The sequence below is a fragment of the Myotis brandtii genome, unplaced genomic scaffold (genome assembly GCF_000412655.1).
Source record: "Myotis brandtii unplaced genomic scaffold, ASM41265v1 scaffold314, whole genome shotgun sequence".
NCBI lineage: Eukaryota > Metazoa > Chordata > Mammalia > Chiroptera > Vespertilionidae > Myotis > Myotis brandtii.
The window spans coordinates 1,754,523-1,764,652 of NW_005362033.1; positions in this window are offsets into that span (position 1 = coordinate 1,754,523).

Sequence of the window (10,130 nt, forward strand, 5' to 3'; positions counted from 1 at the left end):
TGTACCAACATTCACATTATGGGCATGCCAGAAGGAGAAGAGAGAGAGAATGATATTGAAAACCTTTTTGAAGAAATAATGACAGAAAACTTCCTGTATCTGGAGAAAGAAATACAAGTCCAGGAAGCACAGAGAGTCCCAAACAAGAAGAATCCAAAGAGCCCCACACCAAGACACATCATAATTAAAATGCCAAGGGTTAAAGACAGAGAATCTCAAAAGCAGCAAGAGTAAAGCAGTTAGTTGCCTACAAGGGAGCACCCATACGACTGTCAGCAGATTTCTCAACAGAAACTTTGCAGGCCAGAAGGGAGTGGCAAGAAAAGCAAGGACCTGCAAGACAAGAAAATGCTAAAGGAGTTCATTACCACCAAACCAGTATTATATGAAATGTTGAAGGAGATTCTTTAAGAAGAGCAAGAAGCCCAACCAGCATGGCTCAGTGGTTGAGCTGCAACTTATGAATCAGGAAGTCAAGGTTTGATGACTCCTGGTCAGGACACATGTCTGGGTTGCAGACAGCCGATCAATGATTCTCTTTGATCATTGATGTTTCTATCTCTTTCTCCCTCTACCTTCCTCTCTGAAATCAATAAAAATATAATTTTTAAAAAGAAGAGGAAGAAGAAGAAGAAGAAGAAGAAGAAGAAGAAGAAGAAGGAGGAGGAGAAAAGAAAAAAGAAAAAATATGAACAATAGCCTTGGCCAGTTTGGCTCAGTGTATAGAGTGCCTGCGGACTGAAGGGTCCTGGGTTTGATTCTGGTCAAGGGCATATGCCCAAGTTGTGGGCTCAATCCCTAGTAGAGGACATGTAGGAGGCAGCCAGTCAATGTTTCTCTCTCATCACTGATGTTTCTGTCTCTCTCTCCCTCTCCCTTCCTCTCTGAAATCAATAAAAATGTATTTTAAAAAATATGAACAATAAAATGGCAATAAATACATAAAAAGATCAACAATTGAATCTAAAATCCAAAATAAAGAACAAGGAATCTAATGAACAAAATAAACTGATGAATAAAATAGTAGCAGAGGCATGGAAACATGGAACAGACTGATGAATCTCAGAGAGAAGGGGTGAGGGAATAGATTAATCAAAGGACTTATATGCATTTATGCATTACCTATGGACACAGACAATAGGGTGGTGAAGACCTGGGGTGGGGCAGAAACTGGGTGAAGCAGGGCAATGCGGGGACAAACGGGGACATTTGTAATACTCTCAATAATAAAGATTTTTTAAAAACAAAAAAACCCCATCAATGAGAGAGAATCATTGATCGGCTGCCTCCTGCACAGACCCTACTGAGGATCGAACCAGCAACCTGGGGATATGCCCTGACTGGGAATTGAACTAGCAATTTTTGGTGCACAAGGCGATGCCTAACCAACTGAGCTGCACTGGCTAGGGCACAAATGCTCGTAATGGCATCTAGAATGGTGAATCCTTTCCAAAAAGTTTTCAATTTACTTTGCCCAGATCCATCAGAGGAATAACTGTCCAGGGTAGTGATAGACAGCCTTACAATATGTAGTTCTTTTAAGAAATACATTTTAATTTATTTTATAGAGAGGGAAACATGAATGTGAGAGAGAGACATTGATCAGCTTCCTCCTGCACACCTCCCATTGGGGATTGAGCCTGAAACCCAGGCATGTGCCCTGATTGGGAATTGAACTGGTGACCTTTTGGTGCATGGGATGATGCTCATCCAACTGAGCCACACTGGCAAGAGCATGAAATATATTTATTATTTTTTCTTTGTTAATCCATTGATTTTTAGAGAGAGTGGAAGGGAGGGGGAGAAACAAAGAGAGAGAAACATCAATGTGAGATAGATGAATTGATTGGTTGCCTCCTGCACGCATCCCAACCAGGTCCAGGGATTGAGCCTGCATCTGAGGCACATACCCTTGACTGTAATCAAACCCAGGACCCTTCAGTCTGTTGGGCCAACATTCTTACCACTGAGCCAAACAGGCTAGGGTTGAAATATATTTCTTAAATACTAAAATTTGAAAGTCTAAATAACTTCTTTTTTTTTAATCCTCACCCAAGGATATTTTCCCATTGACTTTTTTTTTTGAAAGAGAGTAGAGAGAGAGAGAGAGAGAGAGAGAGAGAGCGAGGTGAGAGAGACACATCAGTGCCTCCAGCATGAGCCTGGCCCAGGGCTGGATATCAAACCCTTGACCCTTTGGTCTGCAGGCTGACACTCTAACCACTGAGAAAACCAGCCAGGGCTTGAAATTACTTCTTGATCCATGGACGGCATGGATGTTGTGTTAGCAGGTATGGAAACAATTGTAATCTCATTGTACATCTCATCAGAGCTCTTGTGTGACCAGGTGCATTGTCAGTGAGTAGTAATATATATATATATTTTTTTTTTGCAAAATGCATTTTTTTTAACCTTTGTTGTTGAGAGTATTACAGATATCCCCCTTCCTTTCCCCCATTGCCCTCCTCCACCCAGTTCCCTCCCCATCTCAGGCCTTCACCATCCTATTGTCTGTGTCCATAGGTAATGCATATATGCATATAAGTTCTTGGAGTAATCTCTTCCCAGCCCCACTCTGAGATTTGTCAGTCTGTTCCATGCTTCCATGCCTCTGCTTCTATTTTATCCACCAGTTTATTTTGTACATTAGATTCCTTGTTCATTTATTTTGGTTTTTAGTTCAATTGTTGATAGATATACATTATTGCCATTTTTATTGTACATATTTTCTTCTCCTTCTCCTTCTCCTTCTTCTAATTTCTTCTTCTTCAAGAAGACCCTTTAACATTTCATGTAATACTGATTTGGTGGTGATGAACTCCTTTAGCTTTTCCTTATCTGGGAAGTTCTTTATTTGACTTTCAATTCTAAAGGAAAGCTTTGCTGGATAGAGTAATCTTGGTTTGTAGGTTTTTGGTTTTTATCACTTGAATATTACTTGCCATTCTCTCTGGCCTGCAAAGTTTCTGTTTGGAAATCAGCTAACAGTCTGCACTCCCTTGTAGGTAACGAACTGCTTTTCTCTTGCTGCTTTTAAGATTCTCTCTTTGTTTTTAACCTTTGGCATTTTAATTATGATGTGTCTTGGTGTGGGTCTCCTTGGTTAATCTTGTTTGGGACTCTCTGTGCTTCCTGGACTTGTAAGTCTATTTCTTTCACCAGGTAGGGGAAGTTTTCTGTCATTTTTTCAAATAGGTTCTTGGTTTCTTGCTCCCTCTCTTCTCCTTTCAGTACCCCCATGATGTGAATGTGATATGCTTAAAGTTGACCCAGGGGCTCCTTACAGTATCTTCATATTTTTGGATTCTTTTTGCTCTTCTGATAGGGTGTTTTTTACTTTCCTATGTTCCAAATTCTTTTTAAAAAATATATTTTATTGATTTTTTACAGAGAGGAAGGGAGAGGGGTAGAGAATTAGAAACATCGATGAGAGAGAAACATCGATCAGCTGCCTCCTGCACACCCCCTACTGGGGATGTGCCCACAACCAAGGTACATGCCCTTGACCAGAATCGAACCTGGGACCCCTCAGTCTGCAGGCCAACGCTCTATCCACTGAGCCAAACCGGTCAGGGCATATGTTCCAAATTCTTGATTTGATTCTCAGCATCCTTTACTCCACTGTTGATCCTCTGTAAATTATTCTTTATTTCAGTGAGTGTATGCCATACTTCTGACTGGTCCTTTTTTATGTTGTTGATGTTCTCACTAAATTCCTTGAAATTCTGACTAAGTTCCTCAAAGTTCTCATTAAGTTTCTTGAGCATCCTTATAGCTATTGTTTTGAACTCTGTGTCTGGTAGTTTTCTTACTTCCTTTTTGTTTAATTTTTGGGCTTTTTTTCCTGGCGATTTCTGCTGTTCTTTCATTTGTGACATGTTTCTTTGTCTCTGCATTTTGGCTACTTCCCTGTTTTGTTTCCATGTAGAATTGCTATGTCTCCTAGACTTGGTAGAGTGGCCTTGTGTAGTAGGTGTCCTATAGGGGCCCATGATTCAGCCTCCCCAGTCACTTGAGCTGGGCACTCCAGGTGTGCCCCTGTGTGATCTATGTGCACAGTCTTGTTGTAGTTGAGCCTTGATTTATGTTGGCATCACTGGGAGGGATTGACCCCCAGGCCAATTAGTTTCGATGATTGGCTGTGACTACAGCTGAAGAGCTTCTGTGCAGCAGCGGACCCTATGGAGCAGGATTTGCTTAAAGTGAGGCTTTAGTGCTCACTGAGTCTGCCCTTGAATGTGTCACTTGTGGAGATGGTAGGGTTATAATCTGGCATGGTTGAATTTGACCACCAGGTCCACTGGCTCTGTAGCCTCCTGGGAGGTGCAAAGTCAGCCTCTGCCAGTGCCCTGCTTGGGGTCACCCAGCATGAGCTACAAAACAATCTAAAGATAGATGCTGCTTGTGTTGAGCTTGGAGGTGCCCAGGAAAGGCCAAGCTGTGAACCAGGGCGGGCTGCCACTAGTGCCAGGCCTAGGACCACTTAGTGAGAGGTAAGGGGCACACTGATGCCAGCTGCTGCTTGTTTGAGAGATTTTTGGAAAGTCCAAAGCATGAGGCAAGAGAGGCCAGTTGTATGGAAAAGCCACTGGAAATGGCTTGGATAAGCCTACAAGTAGGGAGGGGCGGAGTCTCAGGGAATCACCAGGGTCGGGCGAAAAGTGTGAGCCAGTTTGATAGAGATTAAGATATGGCATAGCCTGTCAGCTCTGTGGCAGGGAGGGCTCAGCAAAGGAACACTGGCCTCTGCCTGCACTTCTGTCTGGGAATAAGCTGCCTGTCCAGCTCTTGCCTTGATTCCAGACAAATTAGTTCTTCCCTGAATGTCCCAGGTTCCTTTCAAGCTATTGCCCCAGCACTGGAGCTCAGAGGGAGTGAGTCAAAGTAAGTCCATGTTAGGGCCCTTTAAGAGGAACTGCCTGGGACTCCTGTAGTCTTCATATCACTCAGCCACAATCCCCACTGGTTTTTACAGCCAGAAATTGTGGGGACTTCTTTTCCCAGCACTAGAACTCTGGGCTTGGGGCCTGGTATGGCACAGGGCCCCTTGTTCCTCAGGGAAACCTCCAAAACCAAGATATCCCTCCTGATTTTCAACCACCACACGTGGGCGTGGGACTAGCTCATTCCGTAATTCCACCCTGCGCCTCTGCCCCCCTACTAGTCTTGATGTGCTTCTTTAATTCCCTAGTTGTAGGACTTCCATTCAGCTAGATTTCAGGTGATTCTGAATAATGGTTGTTCTGTATTTTAGTTGTATATTTTGATGTGGTTGTGGGAGGTGGCGAGTGCCACATTTACCTACACCGCCATCTTGCTCTTTCCTGAGCAGTAATATTTTGAAAGGAGTCTTTTCTTCTGAGTAGTAGGTCTCAACAGTGAACTTAAAATATTCAGTCAACTATGTTGTAAACAGATGTGCTGTGATACAGGCTTTGTTGTTGTGTTTATAGAGCACAGACAGAGTAGATTTAGTATAATTCTTAAGGGCCCTAGGATTTTTGGCATGGAAAATGAGCATTGGCTTCAACTTAAAATCACCAGCTGCATTAGCCCCTAACAAGAGAGTCAGCCTGTCCTTTGAAGCCAGGCATTGACTTCTCTTAAATTATGAATGTCCTAGATGGCATTTATTCCAATATAAAGCTTCTTGGTCTATGTTGAAATATGTTGTTTATTGTAGCCACCTTCATTAATCAACTGAGCTAGATCTTCTGGATAACTTGCCACATCTTCTACATCAGCACTGGCTGCTTCACCTTGCACTTCTATGTTATGGAGATGCCTTCTTTCCTTAAGCCTCATGAACCAACTTTTATAGCTTCCAACTTACTTCTGCAGCTTCTTCACTTCTCTCAGCCTTCATAGAATTGAAGAAAGTTAAAACCTCGCTCTGGATTAGACTTTGGCTTTAGGGAATGTTGTGGCTAGTTTGCTTTTCTATCCAGACTACCAAAACTTTCAATAGGCTGTTTTGTTTTCTTATCATTGATGTGTCCACTAGAGTAGCACTTTTAATTTTCTTCAAGAACTTTTCCTTTGCTTTATAGCTTGGTTAACTGTTTGGCACAAGAGGCCAAGTTTTCATCCTATCTTGGCTTTCAACAAGCCTTAGTCATTCAGTTAATTATTTTTAGCTTTTGATTTAAAGTTAGAGATGCGTCATTCTTCTTTCACTTGAATACTTAGACACCATTGTAGGCCTAATAATTGGCCTAATTTCAATATTGTTGTGTCTCAGGGAGTAGGGAGGCGCAAGGAGAGGAAGAGAGATGGGAAAATACTGATCCGTGGAGCAGTCAGAATACACACATTTATTGTTTAAGTTTGCTGTCTTATAGGGGCATGGTGCATGGTGTCCCAAGACAATTACAATAGTAATATCAAAGGTCACTGATCACAGATCACTATATCAAATACAATAATGATGAAAACACTTGAATTTGCAAGAATTACCATAATGTGGCACAGAGACACAAAATGAGCAAAAGGTGTTGGAAAATGGCACCAATAGACCTGACCATGCAATATTGCTACAAACCTAAAAAAAAAAAAAAAAAGCAACATAAAATGAATATTTCTGTGCTACTGCCCACCTTCTTTTCACCCAGGTGGGTAATTCTGAGGTCACCCATTTTACAGACATTTATTGAGTACTAGAGGCCCGGTGCACGAATTCGTGTACATTGAAAGGAAATTAATTAGAAGAAATATTTTTATATTGCTATTTGCCCTTTCTCTATAGAAGTGTCAACCAAATTCACGATAATAATGACAGATGGAAACACACGTGTGCGATTAGCGCCAGCGAGAACTTTATATCTATAATAATCAAAGTGTAATATGCAGAATGACCATCTGGACGACCTTCTGGATGACCACGCTGTGACATGCACTGGTGCCAGGCCAGCCAAGGCAGGTGCGATGCGATTGGTCAGGAGGCCCCGCCATCACCCCACGATTGCTCTGCAGAGGGAGGCCCAGGCTACCTGGCTGTGGCACTGTGGTGGGTGGGTGGGTCGTCCCTCTGCGGGGCAATCGATCAGGGGGGCCCCGCGATTGATTGCTTCACAGAGGGAGGCCCAGGCCACTGGTAAGCGATGCTGTGGCAGGTGTGCGGGTCTGGCCAGCGATCGCCCCGCAGAGGGAGGCCCAGCCAGCCAAGCAATCGCACCCCATGCCTATCACTCGCAGAGGGAGGAGACCGGTGGTGGGGGAGTGGTGGGCAGTGCTGCACAGATGGCAAGCAGTGGCAGTGGTGGGGGCAGGGCCAGCTGTTGGCAGCTGGAGGAAGGAAAGCTCCATAGGCCCTGATCGCTGGCCAGGCCTAGGGACCCTACTTGAGGGGTCCTGGATTGCAAGAGGGTACAGGCCGGGCTGAGGGACATCCCTCCCATGCACGAATTTCATGCACCGGGCCTCTAGTCTATAGATAAACTTGCTTAATTAGACCTGCTTTCTGATTTAGCTACACTTTTTCCAGCCCAGTGAAGCACTCCAACTTCTCTTTCAGGTAATTGTCAGCAACACAGCAGTAAACATCAACATGAAGCACATTATTATTGTAGATCAAGCAGGAAGAACAAAAGGTAAAATATTTAACTGTAGCAGTGTTTGACTATATTCTACGCAGTGAGAAAACCTGAAGTCATTTTCAAGGTCCACCATTTCTTACTTCTTTTCAGTCGGGCCAAGTTTATAAACTTTCTAAATTCTGTTTTCCGGCTAATGAAAAGAAAATAGGATTCTACTGAGTCTCCTATCTACCTACTCCAGGACTTCTGTGAGGACCAAATGAGATGAGACATAGGAAAACACTTCACAGACATTTGGTTAAAGTGTAAAATGTTTGCACCTGGCGCAAGTCGTGTCCTGGGCTGAAGAAACTCCAAGGAGGCTAATCACTAGGGAGAGGAAGCCGGGCGTTGCTACGTGACGTCATTACCCAGTGCCCACAGCGACTGTTTCTGGGCTGGGCTGGGCTGTGGGCATTTTGCACCATGGCGTCTTGGCAGCGTTGGCTGCGATTTGGTGAGCTGTTACTCTGGGGTGGTGATGAGGCCTGTGTCCCACTTGGGGGAAGCCGAGTGTTGCTTTGTGGGTGCCAGGTCTGCACTGCCATTTCTTTGTAAATGGCCATTGCGTGTCACGGCAGCTCCTGCGTTGAGCATCTGCCCCCTGGTGGTCAGTGTGCATCATAGTGACCATTCAGATGTCAGAAGGACACTTAGCATATTAGCCTTTTATATAAATAGATTATACTTGTGCCACGTATTGTGCTGGGTACAGGGAAATAGTGATCAGCAGAATAGACAAAGGGCCTGCTTGCAGGGGCTTATAATCTATGGAGGTATTTATAAAATAATCATCCAAATAAACACATAATTAGTAATAATTAGCAATCATAATAAGCTTAACGGAGGAAAAATACACAAAATAGTTTTTTTTTGGGGGGGGAAGGGGTTAGGGAAGGCTTGAAAATTACAATTTGGCTGAGATGTAATTTAAGTAGGAGTTAACGGGCCAGAGGACTACAGTAGGAAGTGCATTCCTGGAGGAGGAACAGCATGTGCAAAGGCCCTATAGTTCAGGGATTGAGGAAAAGGCTAGTGATAAAGAATAATGAGAAGTAAGAAGGGAGACAACATGCAGGCCTCTTTGCAAATGGTAGAAACTCAATCTAGACTGGCTTCAGAGGATGGAGGGCTCCCATAATTGAAAAGTCCAGGGGCCTACTGATTCAGCTTAAACTTAACAGGGCCCATTTATATCCCTGGCTCTCTTGTCCTTTCTCAGCATCTCTCCAGGGTCCTCTTCCAGGTATTCCGGACAGCAGACACAGGAGAGGGAGCCCCAGGCAGGAGACTGTGTAGCTCATGCTTCATTGGCTCAGCAGACTATTCTTAGAGCAAATCATCCAGTTAAGAGGGATGAGCTCCCCTGGTTGGTCAGTCAGTTACATGCCCACATGTGGTGGGAAGCATGGAGCCAAGGCTGTAAAAGCTGGGAGGCCTCCTGGGTATGGGGTTAGATCAGAGTGCACAGGAAGTGAAGTGAACTCAATAAATGTCCACTGAGAGAGGATTCAGTCTTGTCAAGCGAATTTATCAGTGGGCTTGTGGGCCTTGCTCTTTGCAATGCTGTGTTCCTATAAAGTTGTCTGGCAAAAGAAATGTCTCAAAGGATTCCATTTCATGATGTATCACTTAATTTTTAAAAATATTTTATTGATTTTTTTACAGAGAGGAAGGGAGAGGGATAGACAGTTAGAAACATCGACGAGAGAGAAACATCTACCAGCTGCCTCCTGCACACCCCCTATTGAGGATGTGCCCGCAACCAAGGTGACCGGAATCGAACCTGGGACCTTTGAGTCTGCAGGTCGATGCTCTATCCACTGAGCCAAACCAGTCAGGGCTATCACTTAATTTTATAATTCAGAAATTGAGATGCTTGTATTTCCCCATTGTAAAATAAGAAGTTGGAGTGTGAGGACTGGCTGCTTCTAATTAGCTGGAAGCCACCGATGAAAAATTCAAAACAGAATTGGAAATGCTGTGCAGTATAGGGGTTAGCTTAGTGCAGAAGTCGTGTAGGCAACCTGGATTGAAATTCTTGTCCACTTTGTCACTGGGCAAGTTATTTAACATTGGTGTCTTAACCATTAAAATGGAGATAATATCTACCTCACATTCTTATTATGGTGAATAGATGGTAAGCACTTAAGAGGACCTGGCGTGACACATCGTGCTACATATGTGTTTGCTATGATTATGTTACAAATATAATAAAGGATAAACAGACTTAAATTATAAAGAATTCTGTCAATGGATACCAAAATACAATTCCTTTATAATAAAAGACCGGCAACAAGGCAAACAATACTAACAGCGTTTACTGTATGCCAGGAACTGCTAAAAGCTCTGCAGACGTTCTCTCACTTAATCCTCACAACCCTATGCGATGGGTGGTACTATCACCTCCATTTTTCAGATGAGGAAAGGGAGGCTCACGGAGGGGAAGTGACTTTGCCCAAGGCCAGTAAAAACTTGAACCCAGACATTTGTCTTTCCAAACATCACACTCAAATTCCTTGAAACCCGCCTCTCGCTTTCACAACCGCTCGGGGT